This window comes from Platichthys flesus, chromosome 7 (genome assembly GCF_949316205.1).
Source record: "Platichthys flesus chromosome 7, fPlaFle2.1, whole genome shotgun sequence".
Classification (NCBI taxonomy): domain Eukaryota; kingdom Metazoa; phylum Chordata; class Actinopteri; order Pleuronectiformes; family Pleuronectidae; genus Platichthys; species Platichthys flesus.
Window position 1 is genome coordinate 14242632 of NC_084951.1, and position 18562 is coordinate 14261193.

The 18562-nt window shown below is 44.4% G+C and overlaps 1 long non-coding RNA gene across 2 annotated transcripts; it reads left to right on the forward strand.

Annotated features, from left to right (window-relative positions):
• The first annotated feature begins 68 nt into the window (after positions 1 to 68).
• LOC133956565 (uncharacterized) lies at positions 69 to 17940 on the forward strand. 2 transcript variants are annotated; one of them, XR_009921160.1, is made up of 4 exons: positions 69 to 207; positions 9482 to 9541; positions 13290 to 13426; positions 16934 to 17940. It is a non-coding gene; the product is annotated as an uncharacterized LOC133956565 (long non-coding RNA). The 2 variants fall into 2 exon arrangements; XR_009921159.1 differs by lacking the exon at positions 9482 to 9541 and having other exon boundaries at positions 71 to 207.
• Positions 17941 to 18562: the final 622 nt, after the last annotated feature.

An 18562-nucleotide genomic window follows, 5' to 3' on the forward strand; every position in this document is an offset into this window, starting at 1 on the left:
CAGGCCAGGACACTTTTTGAACTCGGGGTCCAGTCGAGCCAAGTGACTCAACAAAGTTAGTTAATAGTTTTTCATGTAGCCAAACAAGTCTTTCCCCTACAGCCTTTAAGCCCTGCCCCCGCCTCCTCGCTCCTTCCTCCCCGCCTCCTCGATGCGTCAACCCGGAACCAAAGCAGAAGTTGGAGTCAGCTGCTGGTGGGCAGACTGGTAAATATCTATTTGTGGCTTCTAATGGACTTTGCTGATGTGACCCTGGGAAAACTATTACATCAGGGTTTGTCACATAAGAACAGATGGCAGTATGTTGAAATATTGTTTTCCATTCCAGGCGTGGTATAGGCCAATTTAAGAAATGCTCCTGTTATGTGTCATTCCATAACAGATATAGTTTCTTATATATTATAATTTCAAGCATGTGCTATTTCAATCAGGGAAGTATAGAATAGGTCTATTACATTTTAATTTTGATGGAAGGATAAAGTGCACTTGGAACTTTATACGAACAGGCCCACTGCTTTTCAAGCTTGACAATAAAAGTCTGAGTCAGCTCTTAAAGAAAGCAATGAAGTTTCTCTGTGTTGAATGTGCTGAACGTAAAATTCAAGATGATAAAATGGTAAGGTAAAAGAAGTAACAAGGAAATACATAAACACTAATCACAAGCCAAAGAGAAACAGAGAGACAGAAATAGTAAAATAAGATGAGCTAAGACATTAAAATGATAATATAATCACCTTTTGAAGTTGTTAAACAAATGAGAATAATACACTTTATTTCTATAGCACACTCAATAAAAAATACACCTCAAGGTATAACAGAGCAAACCAAAACACAAAAAAAAGTAAAAAGATGTTAAAACAATAAGATGTATAGAATCTAATTAAGGCAAAGTTAAGATAACAATAAAATAAAAGACAGGGTATATTTAAATAAAAACAAGATCCTAAAAATGAGTTCTGAGCAATTTGTTTAAATGCACTGCCACAGGATGCAGTTCTGATATGAAGTGGGAGTATGTTTCAACTCTTGAGTTCTAATCACAGAAAACTGCTTCACTGTGTTTTTCGTAGTTTGAGTGCAGCAGGTTCAACAAACCAGCACTTAGTGACCTCAGCGAGCGGATGGGATCGTTATCTGATAGACAATCTAAAAGATTAGATGGTGCCAGTGCCAGGTCATTTTTCATCTTTAAAACACTTAAGGGAATTTAAAATCTCAGCTCAGTGTTACTGTTAATACCACTAAAGGCAACTGGAAACCAGTAAATCAAGCTGTAAACTAGGTAAACACCTACAAACGTTACGGATATATCGTTTGATGATTCATTAAAAATGGTTTGCGGGATAAAATCTCAAAATGAAATGAAGCCTTTTCATTTCATTCATTTCTCGGAGCTCGAGGTGATATCTTCTCATTTAGTCAAAACAATGCTATAGATCCTCAGGGTAAAAAAACTAAATCTTAAAATTGTTGGCAATTGATTTTGATTTAATTGACTAATAATCTTAGCATTGATTAGTATACTATCAACAGTTAGGTCTTTTATATTCCCCTGCATTGTGTTGTATTGTGAACTGGTGAACACAGTTGATAAACTTTATTGGGTTTTACCAAAGAGCCAAAAAGTAGAGGAACATAGATATAGTAGAGGAAGATGCGTAGGGAGATTTAAAGCCATAAAAACCAGTGACCTTGTGTGGCAGCAGAACTTTACTGCTCCTGCACTGCTACACCTTCAGAAACAATGGCCCCAGCTTCTTTTTGTGTGTTTGCAGCAATGCAGTGGCATGCAGGTCTTTTCCCTGCAGTCTGCTGCAGACACACACTCATCTGCATTTATCATCAGAGTCCCAGAGGACTAACAAAGCTGCAGTGTTTACAACAGACCAACAAACGATTCTGTGATTCTTGAGAAAATATCTTTCTGATCATAAATCAGGAGCACAGCATACGTCCAGCTGCGTGTGCGCGTGTGTGCGTGTGTGCGTGTGTGTCTGTGAGACTAAATTAGAGTGCACCTGGCATGGCATGAAGTTGGCCGTTTTGGCTCATCTGCACCCTCACATGTGGTTTTACAATTCAGTTTGTACATCATCATATTTTCCTTAGTTGCAAAACACACATATACTGTGAAAACAAACAAATCAGATTCATAACACTTGTCTCTGTAACTTGTATTTATTGGGTTAGGGTGGTACAGTTTTGATTATGTGACATGAAGACATGATTAGGCTACAACTAATACACATTCACCATTTATTTTGGTAATGTACAGGAAGGTGTCTAAAGAAAACAAAAGGCATCTGCAACTGAAATATATGAAAAATCACATCATGGTAAACTAAGCAATAGTTTCTTATTGACTGGGATTTTAGGTTGTTTCAAACGCAACATGGGTTTTTCCGATTGATGCAGTGTTTGCTGAAGAAATGCATGCTGGGAGGTTTCGGACACAAGATGGCAGCAGAGGATCATAAAAATACAGACCAAAGTGCAGAAGGTTGATGCATTGATCAGACAGTAAATGTGTAAGTGGCTGTAAACAAAGCGGGTCATGCTCTCGGTCAATCTCTCTCCAACGTGTCCTCAGCTCCTGAGTTATTTCCTCCTGCGTCAGCACACGTGTACAAACTTACAGTAGCAGCAGGCTCCCTGTTTGCTACCGTGCCGATTTAGGTCTTTTTTCTTTTCTTTCCTCCCTCTCAATTTTTGTCTCCCGGTGATGGCTGCGGTCCCAGGGCCTACTTATTGCGAAGAGTTTCTGCGGCAGTATACTTGCTGATTGCTTCGTTCTCACTCCTCACAACAACCAGCTAAGACACTGCCAGAGAAACACCCACAGCACCCGCGCCCGAGCAGATCCGTTCCCCCGCCTGCCTCCCTCTCTCCTCCACCTGTGAGTCTGGCACCGGGGACGATCGACGCTCCTCATGCCCGGCTTTGTGGTGCAGGTGGTGGCTGGAAGGCAACGGTCTCACCCACCTGGGGGGAGGGGGGTGTGGTTGGTGGTGTGGTGTGGTCCTGTTGCCAACAGGCTCTGTAAGAGAAGCAAGAAACAATGATTGAGTAACATGTGGTTCATGGAATCAACCCATCTTCCTCAGATGCATTAAGATGTCGATTTTAGAATAAATCCCACAATTCTAAAATTCTAAAATCCTGATTCGAGGAGGCTCTGTGCTCCCCCTTCCTCTGCGTTTATGTAACTGTGATGCATTGGGGAGTGTGCGCTCCTCTGCCCAAAGTGACCCAAAGCCTGTTCCCAAACAGATCCTTCATGCTTTTCTCAAGACTGGTGCAGCGTCACTCTAGGTGCACACAACTTGGACACACACAAACACCCCCAAACTAAGAATAGACTTACCATGACTCATTATTTTGCAACAAAAAAAAGATGTTTGTCTCAGCTCTCTTGTATTAGTGTGCGCCTCCATTCACACGAAGGCCATATTATGAAAGAGTGTTAATGGTACTAAACGGGTAACAGCTAAAATCCCAGTGCTGTCACTTGCCTTTGCTGGCTGCCCGTGCTATTTTGAGCCAGCTGACCGCTCCATACTGTCCTGTCCCTGTGGACTGTGCTTTGCTGTCAGGACAGCATGGACACTCGAGAGCGATCTGTACTGTAGTCCTCAGCAAATGAGGGAGGAGAGGGAATCATGGAGGAGACCGAGAAAGGGTCGGGAGGGACACACAGTTGGCCGAACGTCCTCAGTCTGGTGTAGCTTTAAATCCACAGCGAGGCTATTTGTGGTCCTCCATGTCTTTTATGACACATTGTTTGGTTGTATAACTGAAAATTCCGGGCCTCTGTGCTGGTTTGAGCAATTGACCACATCTGATATCTAAGACACCTCAGATATTACTAAGAACAGTGAGTAAAATCTCACACATATTGACGCGCCGAGTGTTTGTCTGTCCCTGTCTTGCACGTCACGGATACAAGTGATGTCCTCAGACGAACAAGAGAGACGGCTTGCCCTTCTTTCAGACACCCAACAGCTGCGTCTGTGTCTCTTTGTGTTTTATTGGTGCAGCCTCACGCTGCCTTCGCTGAGCACATGATGACAGGAATTTTTCCTGCTCAGGGCTTGATGTAATCCCTAATACAGGATTGAAGAATGCCAGTGGCAACAACACCCGGTTTGCTAAATGAACGAGCGGCTGCCTCACAGCTTCACACGGCAAAGCAGCAGCAGCAGCAGCAGCAGCGACGAGCCTCGACTCACAAACCTGCCCACAAATATGTCTCAGGCCTCAGGCTGGGCTCAGCTTTTAGGGGCAGAAGTATATCTTTCTTGGCCAAACAGAAAGCGAATGGGGAGTAGGTGTTCCAGGAGTGGATGTATTAAAATAATGAAAGTATTTTAGTCGGGAAGCAGGAAGCACAAAATCTGGCAAAGATAAGCTTTGCCAGATTAAAAGTCATGTTTAGTACACCTCCATTTAGACTTCTGTTTTCAACATGATCAGTGATGTCACCAAATATTGTTCTCATCATTGATTGATCTGTCTTCTTTTGGCTTTTATATAGATATTTAAAAAAACGTTTAATTTAAATTTAATTAAATTAACCTTACTTTACATATTCTGAAGAAATAATACTTTAGTTAGTTTCCTATTTTCCTATCCTATTGAATCCATAATGTAAAAGATTAAATATAAACACAATCATAAAAAATGTAATACTGCACACGTACACAAAGGCACACACATGTATGTAAATACCTTATAGTCAAATCTCATGCATTAAGATGGCTCTAACATGAACACTAATGCATTAGTGTTCCTCTTTCTCAAAGCCGTGCACAGCATAGGGACATTATGATTGTGCGGCTATTAAAATAAACTTCATAAAAATCTTTGTGGTGCGGTAACTAAGGATTGTTTGAATTATTGATTGATGTGCAGATTATTTTTTCACTAGCAGTCTTATAATGTGACACCTTCAAATATTTTGTTAATTTAAAAGTCAAAACACACAAAAATATAATGTTAATCTGAATTAGGAAAGGAAGAATATCAAACCATATTTAGCTTTATACTGTAGTTGTTGATGATTTGTGAATATCAGCTAATTGACTGAATCAGCTCTGATTTAATAAATACCTTCACATGTGTGAAATGTTATGTATCCCATTAGACAAACAGTGTTTGAATTCGAGCAGCAGCAGTTTAAGTTACCAAGATGTCCGAGGTTACATCAGCAACGCTCCTTTATGAGTCAACAGCTCATGACATGTTCCACCTACAGGAAACAATTCTGTTCAACAGCGGCGTATATATTTTCTATTATCACACAATTCAAACAGACACATTTGCACACATACAGCATACACACACACACACACACACACACACCAGTCCTAGACCCACCTACACATCCTGAACACACTGCATCCTTCTGCTGTCGGGGGGAAAAAAACCGACTCACCCTGCTATCAGCAACCCTCCACACTTAACTTCACATCCTCTCCTCGGTGAGTGTTGCAGTGCCGGCTAACAGAACCTCAAACAGTCCCGCTCTCCTGCCCCGCTCCCATTCCACACACCTAATCATCTTATGGCCAACAATGACATTAGTATTTACTGTAGGACCATGTTTCTGAACAGTGCTACACATGACACACACACACTGCAGGCCTGGCGCTGGGGTTTAGTCTCTCGTGAGGTTTACATACCACGAGGGTGTGTATTTGATTTCAAGTTAAAGTTTTTAAATAAAACCCTTAAAGTATTTCATCTTGATAGAAGTAGTAGTACCCAGTTCATGACACTTCTTCTGTTCCTTTTATTCTCTTTTTGTTTTACTTTTAGGAGCCAGTATTTATTTGATCAGTATTCACTTATCAGTCTTGTGTTTCAAACGTCTCTATTAATAAATCAATGGGTTTTGAGTCCTACGCACAGAGTGCACATCCCCTGGTGACCAGAATACAGACCTGCCCCAGTGACTATCGCCTTGCTTGGCAACTCACACACACACACACACACACACACACACACACACACACACAGACCACAGTGCATGGGACACTTAATTATTATCATTTGACTCACTTGAGTCATTAATGTGTTTGAGTTGTGACAGGCCCTCGTGAGTGTGTCACTGTAGTTTTAACATGTGTCACAGATAAAGTCGTCTTTATCTGCTCATCTATGCACAGTCTCTTTGATCTAATGATGCTCCGAGCCTCAGACACTATAATGATGCTTCTTTTGAATCTCAGACCTATATGAATCTTCTGCCAGACATTTAAATCTGCTCTCTGCAAATTAGCTTTTGAGAAACGAGAACGTGTGAATCTCTTTGGTTTAAGGAGGGAGAGGCGGCCGGCTGGAGGCCTGACGGAAATTGACCAATATATAATAACATCAGCCGCAGTCCTGCTCTACGAGGATCAAGATCTGGTCAAACGATGATTGTTGAGTCTTTGCTGATCTAGGAGAAAGAACTGGTTTAAAGGCCCGATAACGCAATAATGTGGACGCTAAGCAAATATGGCCGGTCAAAGTTTACCCAGATGGAATTCGATGTGAAGCCACGCTGCGATTTGCCACGCCACAGGATTGGAAGTGAACAAGAGCCGAGGGTTCGCCACTGAAACATTTCCGTATGTGTGACCGGGCCCGCAGTCGAGGCACACATGTCCAATCCAAACATTGTGACCACCATTTGTTTAATAAATGCTTGTGCGTGTGTGGCCCGGAGGAGACAAAGTGCGTGTCCTTGTTCTCTCTGTAGTTGTTGATGTGCAGGGAGACGTATAGAGTGACGTTATGACGTGGCTGTTCGGTGGCTCTGGGTTCTTTAAACTCTGAATCAGCCCTGGCTCCAGGTTCACCTTGGTGGAAAAGGCCTGTTGTGTGTTTGGGTGTATCTGCTGGTAACCTTTTGTAGAGTTACCATGGCGTCGTGGATCCAGCATCAGGACTCGGCTTGGACGCCGTCACAGCTCTATAGAGCCGCACACTTCACATTGTGCCTCATTAACCACCTTCAGCCGTCATTAGGATCTGAAGGCCTTCTGAGTTCCCCCCCCCCCCCCACACTAACCAGTGCTCCTGAAGTTTTGGTCAGAGGAGAGTTGTCGCTGCAACAATTAACCTTGACGTTCACACACATGCTCTGCTGCAACATTATGTCGGAAGCTTGTTTGTGTCACTCACCCGAGGCGACAGTGGCGCTCCTCCATCCACGATCGTCTTCAGTGAGTGTTGACATGGAGAGGAGTCTGTCCAGGGCTGCTGCAGGGCTCTCCTCTTAAGCCTGGCAAACTGAGTCTCCTCTCACTCTCTGTGTCGCTGCCTCTCTCTCTCTCTCTCTGGCTCTCTCTCTCTTCTCAGGCAGCACAACAAGTCAAGGCATGTTCCAGCGCACCACCAACAGCCGGACCTGGTGTGTGAGCCTGCTCCTAGGCCAGAGGGGGGAGGAGCAGAGGATCAGAGAGGGGGGAAACCCAGAAAAGACCCAGCATGACTCAGCCTGCTCCAGTCGGTTAGCATGCACCAGCTTCTGGTCTCAACTCTGAAAAAACGCAGGAAGGGATTATTGGGCGACGGAGCGTTAAGGTTGTGTGACGAACGGGTTTCAGTTACAAAAAGCCAAGAGGATGTGAGGGCTGAAGGCAGCTGATTGTGAAAGTGTCGAGGAGTTTCGGTTTTTTTTCTTTAGTTTTTATGAATTGCCCTGTCTCGCCACATCACCATAGTCATGTCATAAATCATATCGAAATCACGGTCTTGCTGCAGGCCCCATCTCCTCTCCCTTTTTCAGCGTCTCTGTCAAAGCGAGCGGAAGTCGTTCGCAGTGTCTTTATTGCTTTAACCGTAAAGTAGATTTAATGTCTTTTTCACATCCAGTGAAAGTATTCCCCTTTTCATTCAGACTCTTATTAGCGAGTGAACCTGCTCATTCTTTAACCCTGCAGAGTGAATACTTTATAGAAGCTGTAACCGGGCACCAGCACACCATACTGATGAAAGCCGCTGATTCATCAAATCGTCCTGTACAGTACTCAAGGTAGGTCACATCAATTACAAATGAGTGTGACATATCTTAGGGAAAGCACGGGTGAAAGATATGGAGAAACACAGTATTATTTTCCTGTTGCTGGGACGTTTGATGTCAAACCTGAATTTAAAAGCAGTTTATTGATGCAGCCGGGGAAGAATCCTCGATCTGACGGATCTGGGATACGAATGCGTGTGTGCTGCTCAGTTGGACGCTAACAGCCGGATCAACACCATTCATGAGCGCTAATTATGCAGAGCTGCTGGGATGCTAGAGACAGGGCCATGCTACTTCATCACTGCTGTAGTGGAAGTTGATCACTAGGCAGATTCTGGGTGCAGCGGCAGGAACCAGCTCAGCAAAAAAAAAAAATAAAAAACCTCACCTGCTAATATGGCCTGAGTCTGGCTGCCTGAGCCGTGCATCACTGGTGCTGCTCCTCACTGCAGCCCGTCAACACACTGATGACCTTATCAACGTAAGAGCAAAGTCACTATGACGTGACGCCCGAGAAGTAACTCCCTTCTAGCTCTGCTCAGAGGTTCTTGTCTTCTCCCTTCTGACAGCGGCCAGAGAAGCAGAGCAACTTTGTAGAAGAGCCGGAGATTAGCCTGCAGATAGTTTGCATTCAGTTATTGGCCGTGGTGATGCGGCACTGCACTAACACAGACGCCGTGGACAAAGAGCCAGCTGTAGTTTCACCAACTGAGTTGGCTCTCAATTTATGGAAGCGCCCGACGATATGTGTGCACGAGAGTGAAATATGGACAATCATTAAGCAGCTAGGCCATTCAGGCGGAATTATTTTCTGCTCTTTTAAAGCTCAAAGAATTTGCATAAAGAACTGTTTATAATTTATTTGTCCTCCTTCCTGGTGACATGGAATGAAGCTTGAAGGCCTCTCGCTTGCATCTGGATCATTTCCCTGAGGTTGGGGGGGGGAAGGGGACGGGGGGGGGAGGGAACCCCTAGCCCAGCAAATTCAAGGCTTGCTGCATTGATTACATCATCGGAACTGGAATGGGACAATGCACCATTGCGGGGGGTGGGTGGGTGTGGAGGGGGCAAAACGGCTAATCTCACCATTGCCTTCCTGTGGAGCATAAAATAGTGTGTGTCTATGTGTGTGTGTGTGTGTCTTTCTATTTCTGTGTCTCTGAACTCGGCTCAGTCCGGTCCAGAGTGACACCGTCTGCTCTGCCTCACGTTTCCCACCAGTGTGTCACATGACATAAGGACCGTCTGTGTCTGAGAGAGAAGGATATTCTTGATGTGCTCATGTTCATCTCTGTGTGTGTGTGCGTGTGTTTGCATGTGCGTGCACTTGTGCATCTGTACTATTACCAGCCAGCACTGCAGGAACCCAGCTGCTGCAGGACACTGCAGGATGGCTGCTGCTGGCTCACTGGCTCATGCCTCTCTCTCTCTCTTCCCCCTCTCTCTCTCCCTCTCTCTCTATTCACTCAGGCAAATTGCTCAAGGAGGATAGTGAGAGCATGTGCTGCATACTTTTTCAGCAGAGGAGGGGTAAGTGGAGAAGAAAAGAAAAAAAAGTGGGGGGGTTACAGCATCACAGAGGTGCAAAGCATGCTGGTTAGGTGCTGCGCTGGGCAACTGTACCTCTGAGAGAGAGAGAGACTACAGTAGAGAAATCGGAGACAAGGGAGGAGGAGGGAAGAGAGGGTATAGGAGGTGGGGGGAGGGCAGGAGCGAGGTGCAAGGAACATCAGGTGAGTGCGGCAATTTCGTTTGCTGGCAGTGCAGCACCCACCCTCGGTGAGAGTGTAAGCAGGAGAACTGCAGATGTTGGGAGATGATGTCAGGCTCCGGATGTGGCGCGGCCCTTTAGTGCAGTTCCCTATCACTGCATGTGTCCCCTCGCACACACACACACACACACACACAACCTCACTCACTCGCCCGCCCGCCTGCAGTGAGGAGAGATGCAAAGGCCGGAGGAGGGATGCTCTGGACTCGCGCCTCACAAAGAGCCAGCTGACGACGCAGGGCCGGCTTTTTCAAGGTCTTAGCCCAGTTACCTGAGGTGAACCCAGAGCTGGCTGAGCCTGCATACGGGCGAACCGCCACCCCCCCCCCACCGCCCAGACTGGGTTCAGAGCACATTTTGACCAGTGAAACACTTCTAAATGAACCTTTTTTAAAGATATTTTACCTGGTGCTTGAAAACGCTTCAAGTTAAGCATGTGCAATGCAATGTAGTATAAAAAATGAAAGTGGCAACATTTACTTTTAGAGCGGAGAGCTGCTGAGATCCCGTTGCTGCAGAGTTATTACTCACTGAAAGAGGGGAGACCTTTTCCTTTCTGTTTTTATCCGAATTAACTCATACGCCAACAGCTGAATATTCTTTCTCTCTCGCTGTTTTTCTTTTTTTGTTGCCAAATCCTCCAAAAAGACTCTCACAGAGCTGCACGTTGCTCTGGTTGCCTCTCATACGGCTGCTCATAAACCTAAAAGTCCTGGTAGCTCGAGCACAACTTCATGACTGCACCACAGCTCCCCTGTCCCATGCAGGCCACTACAGCCGCGTTCTCATCTCCTCATTTCAGCACAGGACCACTGACACAATAAATCCTTCCTACCGGTTTCCAGCATCATATTCACAACTAATAGAAGCTGCTAAACAAAACCCCACGACTATGAGAAAAGTAAAGACTCTCTATACTCTCCTAAAAGGAAAGTCCGCAGTTAGAAATCTCCTTTAGTGGAGGGAACACTTTGCATTCTGGTTTGTTTTTTACTTATTGTCCTTGTTTCAAATGGCGAGTCCTCTTAAACAGCCGCTATCTGACACGCCGGCTGCTGTTTCAAGCCTGTACCATGTGTAAAACATGGATGAGGGAGCTGCGGAGTCCGAATGCTAACTGACTGGCTGGCTGGCTGGCTGGCTGCCTGGTTATTGCTGGTGCAGAGGAGGCTGAAACTGATGAGACGGAAGCAGCCGGGAGCTCCAACACTGCAGGCATGCAAACCGACATTATTGGCTGATTTAAGAAGTGGAGTGTCTATGCAGAGCGGAAGACGTGCAAGGAGACAGCATTAAAGGTAAATGAGACTAGGGAAGAAATAGATACATACCTGCAGATGGGTCTTGGACGGCATCGCACCCCGACAGGAGAGGAGGAAAACTTCTCTGCACTCACTCTGAGCCTCTTGGTCGCTGGTGATGTGCTTCCATGGCGCGGCCAAGTTGACTGCAGTATTGCCTCCTGAACAGAATGACATTGTTTGCACTCTCTCTCTCCCTCTCCCTCTCTCCCTCTCACTCCTCCTCCTCCTCCTCCTGCGTGCTCTCGCTCCCCCTCCTCTTCTTTGCACGCTTGCTGGCAGCACAAACTGCACAGCTCAGCAGTGTTCCCCCACTGCCGCAGCAGATCCTGCATGAGCTCTGCGTATCTGAGTGGGATGGGACTTTTAAAGGGGAATGCAACCTCCAGGGTCAGTGTGTGTGTGTGTGTGTGTGTGTGTGTGTGTGTGTGTGTGTGTGTGCACATCCTCAGTCCGCCCCTCTCTCCTCCCTGTCCTCCTCAGCAAACCTCCCCTCCCTTGCTTTCCTCAAACCCCCCCCCCCCCCCCCCCCCCCCCCAAAAAAAAGGACCATTAGTGTAAAGGACTCCTCACAAGAGAGACCCCCTCCATGCACATGCACACACACACACACTATTCTCCATACTCCTTTATTAATTTTCACACTACACAGCAAAAGGCGCTTTGAGAAATGAGTGTGCTCAACCCTCAATGAGGAATAGTTTGCCCCTCAGAGAGGCCATGTGCTCCCTTGTGCCTTGGAACTTGTCATGATATCTCTGAAATCTAATTTCCTCTTAAAATGCCTGGATGGATTTTTTATTCCAGGAATGAGTTGGAAAAACTGATTTGAAATTGTCCATGAAAGATTAAAGACCTGATCACCGCTGCTAAATCTAAATTATATCGCTAGGTTTTATTGTTAAAAAAAAGAAGGAAAGTGATTTATGATTCATTGTTAGGAACCATAATTAAACCAGTTATGTTTAAAAAACCTCAGAAAGTAAACCACTGGATTGGCCCCACAAATTATGACCTATGAGCAATAATCATGAAAATCAGCAGGTGAATGTCACTAAAATGTCCTTAATCTACCTGCCTTTCATTACCCAAGATGCACTGCTCTACTGGTGCTATTCTGCAGTGCGCTAAAACATAGAAATGTCTTGACCAACCAAATTTGTCTTTTGCGCGTTGCACAACTCGGCGAGAGTGAGATCATCCATCATTTAGTCAGCCAGTAAGGTTGAACTTCTCTTTCTGCAAAAAAGCTTCACCTCACAAAAAGCGCACCCGGCGCTACGTTCCCCCGCTCGCAGTGATGACGTGGTGCGCTGCTCTGCATGCGCCTCGTATGGAGCACGGCTGCTCCATCTCAAATTGTGTGCATTTGACGTATCAGCATCTCGGCTGCTCTCTGCAGCAGTGCAGCCCAGCGCGCGCTCTGCTTCTCACTGCAGGAGTGGGGCTTTTTGTTTTTTGTATTATTTGAATGACTTTGTTCTGCCTGGGCCCCCGGTTGAACCTTGGGATCATTTATCCTCTGGTGCAAAATTAAGAGCTGCATGCCTCTCACATTAACCCTGAATCCCCCCCAGACAAAATGTACGTTTACCTGTTTTAGTTTGTGGGCTTTGCTGCTCTTATAAGACACATCAGTGCTGGTGCAGTTTACTGAATCAGTAAGCTCAGTGTCAGTACGAATCCTAGCTGTGCATCTCACAAAAAACTGTAATCAGCTGAGTGTGAAGCATCACTCTCCTGCATGAAAGATCTGCATGCAGCACTGCTGCTGCATCAGTGTGCCGAGCCGTGCAGCATCTGTCCTCTCCTCTGCACTCTATGACACAAGGGAAAATGCCCCCGCCAGCATATCCCTCACACAGCCCATGCCATTCACAGTAATGGCATCCCCTGAAATGAATAAGCCATGAGGAGGGGCCCTTTTACATGTCCTATTAGATTACCTCCGTATGCTTTACCTGGCTACTGTCACCTCATCGCCTCTGGCTCTCCACTCTTCCTAATATTGTCCCCTGTTAGCCCAGCCAAGGGCAGAATGTGTGGTAAAGCTCATAGATCATGTGAGAGTAGAGATGTGGAGTTGAGTCATCTGAGCAGTTCATTCAATACAAACATACACAGCTCTCACTCATGGTTATGACTGGAACAAAAACTGCGGTTGATAATAAATGTTTAACTAAATAGGTGTTGGTTGTTTTTGCAGGTCATCGACTTCCGTCTTATCAGGCACAAGGTGCAACAAAGCTGAGTTAGTGCTCATCTGAGGGGGAAAAGGCTATCTGTCAAGCACGGCCAGTCCTGACACATGCAGATAATGGAGTCCAGTCTAAACATTGGCAGGTGAGTTTGCATGTGGTCTTTTTTTTCTTCTTTTTTTTTTGCTATTCACAGCCCATTCGTCTGCTTCCATTGATCTGCGCAGAAGAGATAATAGACACATTGATTCACGTGGTCAGCAGCTTGCTTGGTTTACACATCAATTCAGACGAACTCTCTTGACGTCCTCGATCAACCAGAAGCGTCTCGACTGACGAGCGACCCACGGGCCTCGGAATCTGTCGGTGCTGTGAAGACGTCGTCTCTTTTGGGTTTTACAGCGTCGCGCAATTTATTTCTGTAAAATCTGAAGGGATGTTAAACCAGAGATTTTAATGAGCATTAGTGATTCGGTGGTTATGAGTCGCAGTGTCTGGGGAAACCTGACATTGCCAATGAAAAATAGTCACAAGGTATGGAAGCCTATTTATGCCACTTTAAATTAAATAAATCCTATAAGTCATATAATGAGAAACGTTCTCAAAAGAGTGATCAGCTCTCTCAAAATAATGTCTTAGTATCTCAAAATAACAACTTACTTATTCAAATTAACAACCTAGTCATTCACAATAAAGACTTTCTTACTCAACTAAATTATATTTTCTATCTCATATTAACTTATTATCCCCAATTAATGACTTAGTATCTCAAATAATGAGTTAGCATATCAAAAATAATCAATTGGTATCTCAAAATACATAACCTATTTAAATGAATTACTTAGTAACTCAAAACATGACATCAAATGCTATAATTTCAATTTACTATGTCATCATTTTGATTTGGCGTTCATCTTTTTTATTTTTTCCCTGGCAGAAATAGGCTTCCATACAATTGACTTAATCAAGGCGAGCCTCACACAAACCTTTCTCCCCGAGCTCCGTTCAGTCAACCCGGTGTCGAGGTCGCCTGAATCTCGAGATCCTGACTTAGAGAAAAGATGTGTGTGGCTGATTTCACTGCGCCAAGGCTTCTTCGCTGACCTCATTTTGCAAACCTGGGCAGATTCCTCCCAAGGCCAAGTGGAGTGAAAAAGACACCGTCACCTACAAAACAGGTCAAACGGGGTTGTGCGGCTGTGTGACTGAAAGCAGCACACAAGCACAAACACTCACTCATATTTCCAATTCACGGCAGATGAAATGGTTCTGATTTCCTTTTTTATTCCACTGACGAGGAAATCCTTTTTTCTCTTTCCTTTCTAAACCAAAGACTCGTTTGCAACATTAGTCACCGTGACACTAAAGCTCCTGTTCTGAAAGGCAGAGCTGGTTATGAAAAGCATGAGTGAGTGCGAGGAGTCACCAGCTCCTCCGTCAGTATGAGAGGGAGTACGGTGTGATGGAGTGAGGTGATGGCGAGCTAGCTGAACTTCTGACAGCTGGCTGCTCTGTTGTGGGGAGCGGGCTGCGGCTCTGTCGGCTGTCAGTGTCGCTCTGCTCTCTACAGGCGTGTCGGAGCAGAGCACAACGCACAGATCAGCCTTTACTGGAGGAGACACAGGAAGCAGGAGGAGGTCTTGATTACAGACTCGTGATATCAATGTCAAGCATCTGTATGTGATATTCTAAGATTCACTCTGTAAAAAGGGTCTGTAAATACTTTTCAGGGACATGATGTGCGTCTTATCTGGTGGCAGTAGGATGTAGATGCCCATTAAGCTGTAAAGCAGCTTCATTAAACCTGTAAATATTAATCTTTGTAAGTCCTTACTCAGTGGAAGTTCAACACAATGGCCACGTGACCCTGAAAACTAAAATCACTCACTGTTTTTAATGAAAAATATCCGTTACAGGGAGATGCCATGATACAGTGTTGGTGTTTGTGAGGTGTTGAAGCAGAAAACAACCTGGTGTTTGATAGAAAAAAGTGAATCGAGGTTCGCAGAGCAAACTCAACTCGACTGAATATAGTTTCCGGTGTTATTTGTGAGCTGTTTTCTTCTGCAGAGCTGGTGAGCCACTTTCTTTATTTTGGTTCCCCCCCCCCCCCCCCCCCCCCCGTGCTGCATTGTGTTCTGCATTCCAAGGTTCTTGGAGGAGCGTTGCATATATATCCTCCACAACAACTTGTGTTATCCGGAGATGTGCGTTGACTCCTGGCCTACATTCACAGCTGCTATTTGTTACTGTCAAAAAGCAGGTGAAGCGCACTGGGACAAAGATAGTTGACGTATAGGTTCTTCCCGAAAAGCCGGTTGTTGTCTGTGTATCTGCCTGTGACGCATTTCAGAAGCAGCAGCAGCAGCAGCAGCTCCCGGGTGATTCCTGACACATGCTCCAGGACAGACACTCTGAGATGCTTGCTGCATGATGACAGGGTCATAAATTAAAAGAAACAATTATAAGTAGCCTGGAAGAATTGGTATAAAATGTATTAGAAAACAATTACAGATGCAAAGTGTAGGGTTTTGGGCCAGTATATGTAAAGGATTCAAAAAAATAAGGTTTTTATATTTGTTATTTTAGTAACAAATATTACTATCATGTTATCTTAAATGATAATGCTGTGTCTTATCACTGACTTTTGGACACTGCTGTTGTGGACACTATCACATGGATACAAGACGATACTCAGAGACAAATCAATTCAGTGTTAGTTTCGGTAAGTTCCATGGAATTTATTGACAATAACAGACATTGATTACCTTTTAATGTTATTTAAACTAAAACACATGACGTGCTTTTCAGTTTGTTGGTGCTGGAAAAAGTGAATTGGAGCTGATACTCACTGATGTTGTGATCTGACATCAGAGCCAATTTATTTGCAGATGGTTCCTTCACATATAATTTGCATAGATTAGAGATGGACCAATCTGAAATACTGGATATATATCAGTGCTGAACTTTGAGCTCATTAAAGGAGCAGCGTGTGGAGTTTAGTGGCATTGAGTAGCTTCAGATTGCTTGATTGAAAGAGCAGAGTTCCAAGCTGCTTGGTCCATCTGCCCTGGTCTACTGTACATCACAGTGTGCAACATGGCGGCCTCCAAATATGCAGTGAATACAAAGGATGTAACGCAATGAAAACACAATGACTCATAATTTCAGGTGATAATAGAAAACATTATTGTAAACAATATTCCATTTCCAGCAGTTAGAGTCTCCTAAATCCTATCCATATACAGTGTCTCTGCTATCAGGTACCTTCAGCCAGAGAGGAACACCAACCTCAGTTTTAATCCACCGCAAGTCCTAAAATTATGTAAAGTTGATTTGAATGACTTCCTACCTGGAGATGAAATGTGAAAAATAATCTTGGCAAAGGAAAGGAGTGGGATTGGTGCATCCTTATAGCCACAATGAATGCAAACTAGAACAATTGTGCTTTTGTGTCTCTGAAGGGTAAAAACAAACAACTCTCACGGTGCTCGCTCTCTCAGAATATGTGAGTTATAACAGTTTAAATAACACAGAGGATGTAGACTGGCAAGAGTGAGTCTGAAATGTATCCCTGACCTCAGGTTAGGACAGCTCCATTATCTTTAGCAGTCAGTGATTGAGATGATAAGATGTGATGTACATTTCACAGGTTTACTCAGCGCAGGAAGACGTCACTGCTGTTCATCGCACATGCTGGGCCTGTGGACCCACACTTGTCTGGTAGAGGCAAAAACCCTGTGAGAGACTGCGTCCGCCATGTAACAAACAATTGCGATGGATCAGAAGGACCGGCTTGTTTCCTGGATGCTCTGTGACGATCTGTGTGACTTGAGAATGGCCCATCTCCTACCAGCACAGACGTGCCAGTCACCTCCTGACTGTGTCTCTGGCTGTGACCCTCAGGATGAGCTCTGTGTCTCTGCCCGTCTGCTGCTCCATCCGCCGGCATAACCAGGCCATCTCAGTGCAGAGGAAACAGAGGAAACCCAGTTTATGACAATAAAGTCAATAATTCATCATTTCTATTGTCCTCTACTCAAATGATGCTGCACCTCAGACACGTTGGTCGATTTCTGACAACAAACTGCACGTAGCAGAAACTCACCGCAACATATTCTGTGGTTTTATGGTTGATATGATGAATACAACACACACAGTGTTCCTTTTTGTTTCTGGTAAAGACAAAGGTATACAAATCCCTGTAAGAACGATATAAATGTGTCTTCACTGTGATCCTCTGGTGCGCGCTGAGCAGCCTTTCTCCAGGAAAAGACCTCCTAATCTTTGGATCATCCGAGGAGGATCTCGCCCACCTGGGACCCTTCCCTGGAGGTGAGCCGTGCCGCGCGCCGACTGCCTCACTGTGTTTTAGCAGCAATGCACCATTCAAGTCTGCAGGCGCCTTGACAAATGTTCAGCAATCTGAGCAGAGGGGATGCTCGCACACTGCAGCACACATCCTGTCCCATCCACATCCCTCTGTCCCGCAGTGGTGCAGCTCCTCTCCTGACTGTGAACCAGCACACACACGCTCTTCTCAAAGTCACACCAGCACAGCACACGCTAAGCACATGCCTGCTGACGCACGCACACACACAGATGTGAGCGTGTGTACATTTCTTTCTAAATAAAAGCAATGTTGATCTTCAGCTTTCATTTATACCAACTTGCTAAAATAAACATTATTTTTATGATATTATTTTAATTGTTCCAAAAATTCATGATTTCATGTTTCAGCATTTCTTTTTGAAAATAATGTAAATTATCTTTACCTTTGTCTTGACTGCAAATCAACTCACTTGCAAATACAGCGTTTAGCTGATTAGTCTGTTTTACAGGGTAAAAAGAGGCACAAATGATTTTGATAGTCATCATCGTGAGTTACTTTTGTCGTACAAAAGCCAAAGACTTGATATAAAATATGAGGATTTGCTGGTTTTATCTGTTCTGTATAATTTTGAATCGGTATTATTCAGATTCAGCAGTAGAATACGTTTTACACATTTGATCTTGGGAAACTGTGACATTCTTGATTTATAATCTTATATCATTTTACAATTTTTTTTTTTAAAGCAATTGACTAAATGAGAAAAATAGTTTATTCATGATTAAGTGACTTTGAAAATAATCACAAGGCTACCCTGGTTAAAGCATTATATGTTATTAACAGGGGTTCTCGTGGTAAATTGAAAATAACAGTGTTAAACATGTCCTCACTGGGTTTCTTGAACAATACGCAAGCAAACCATGTTATCAAAAATATCTAAGCATAGGTCAG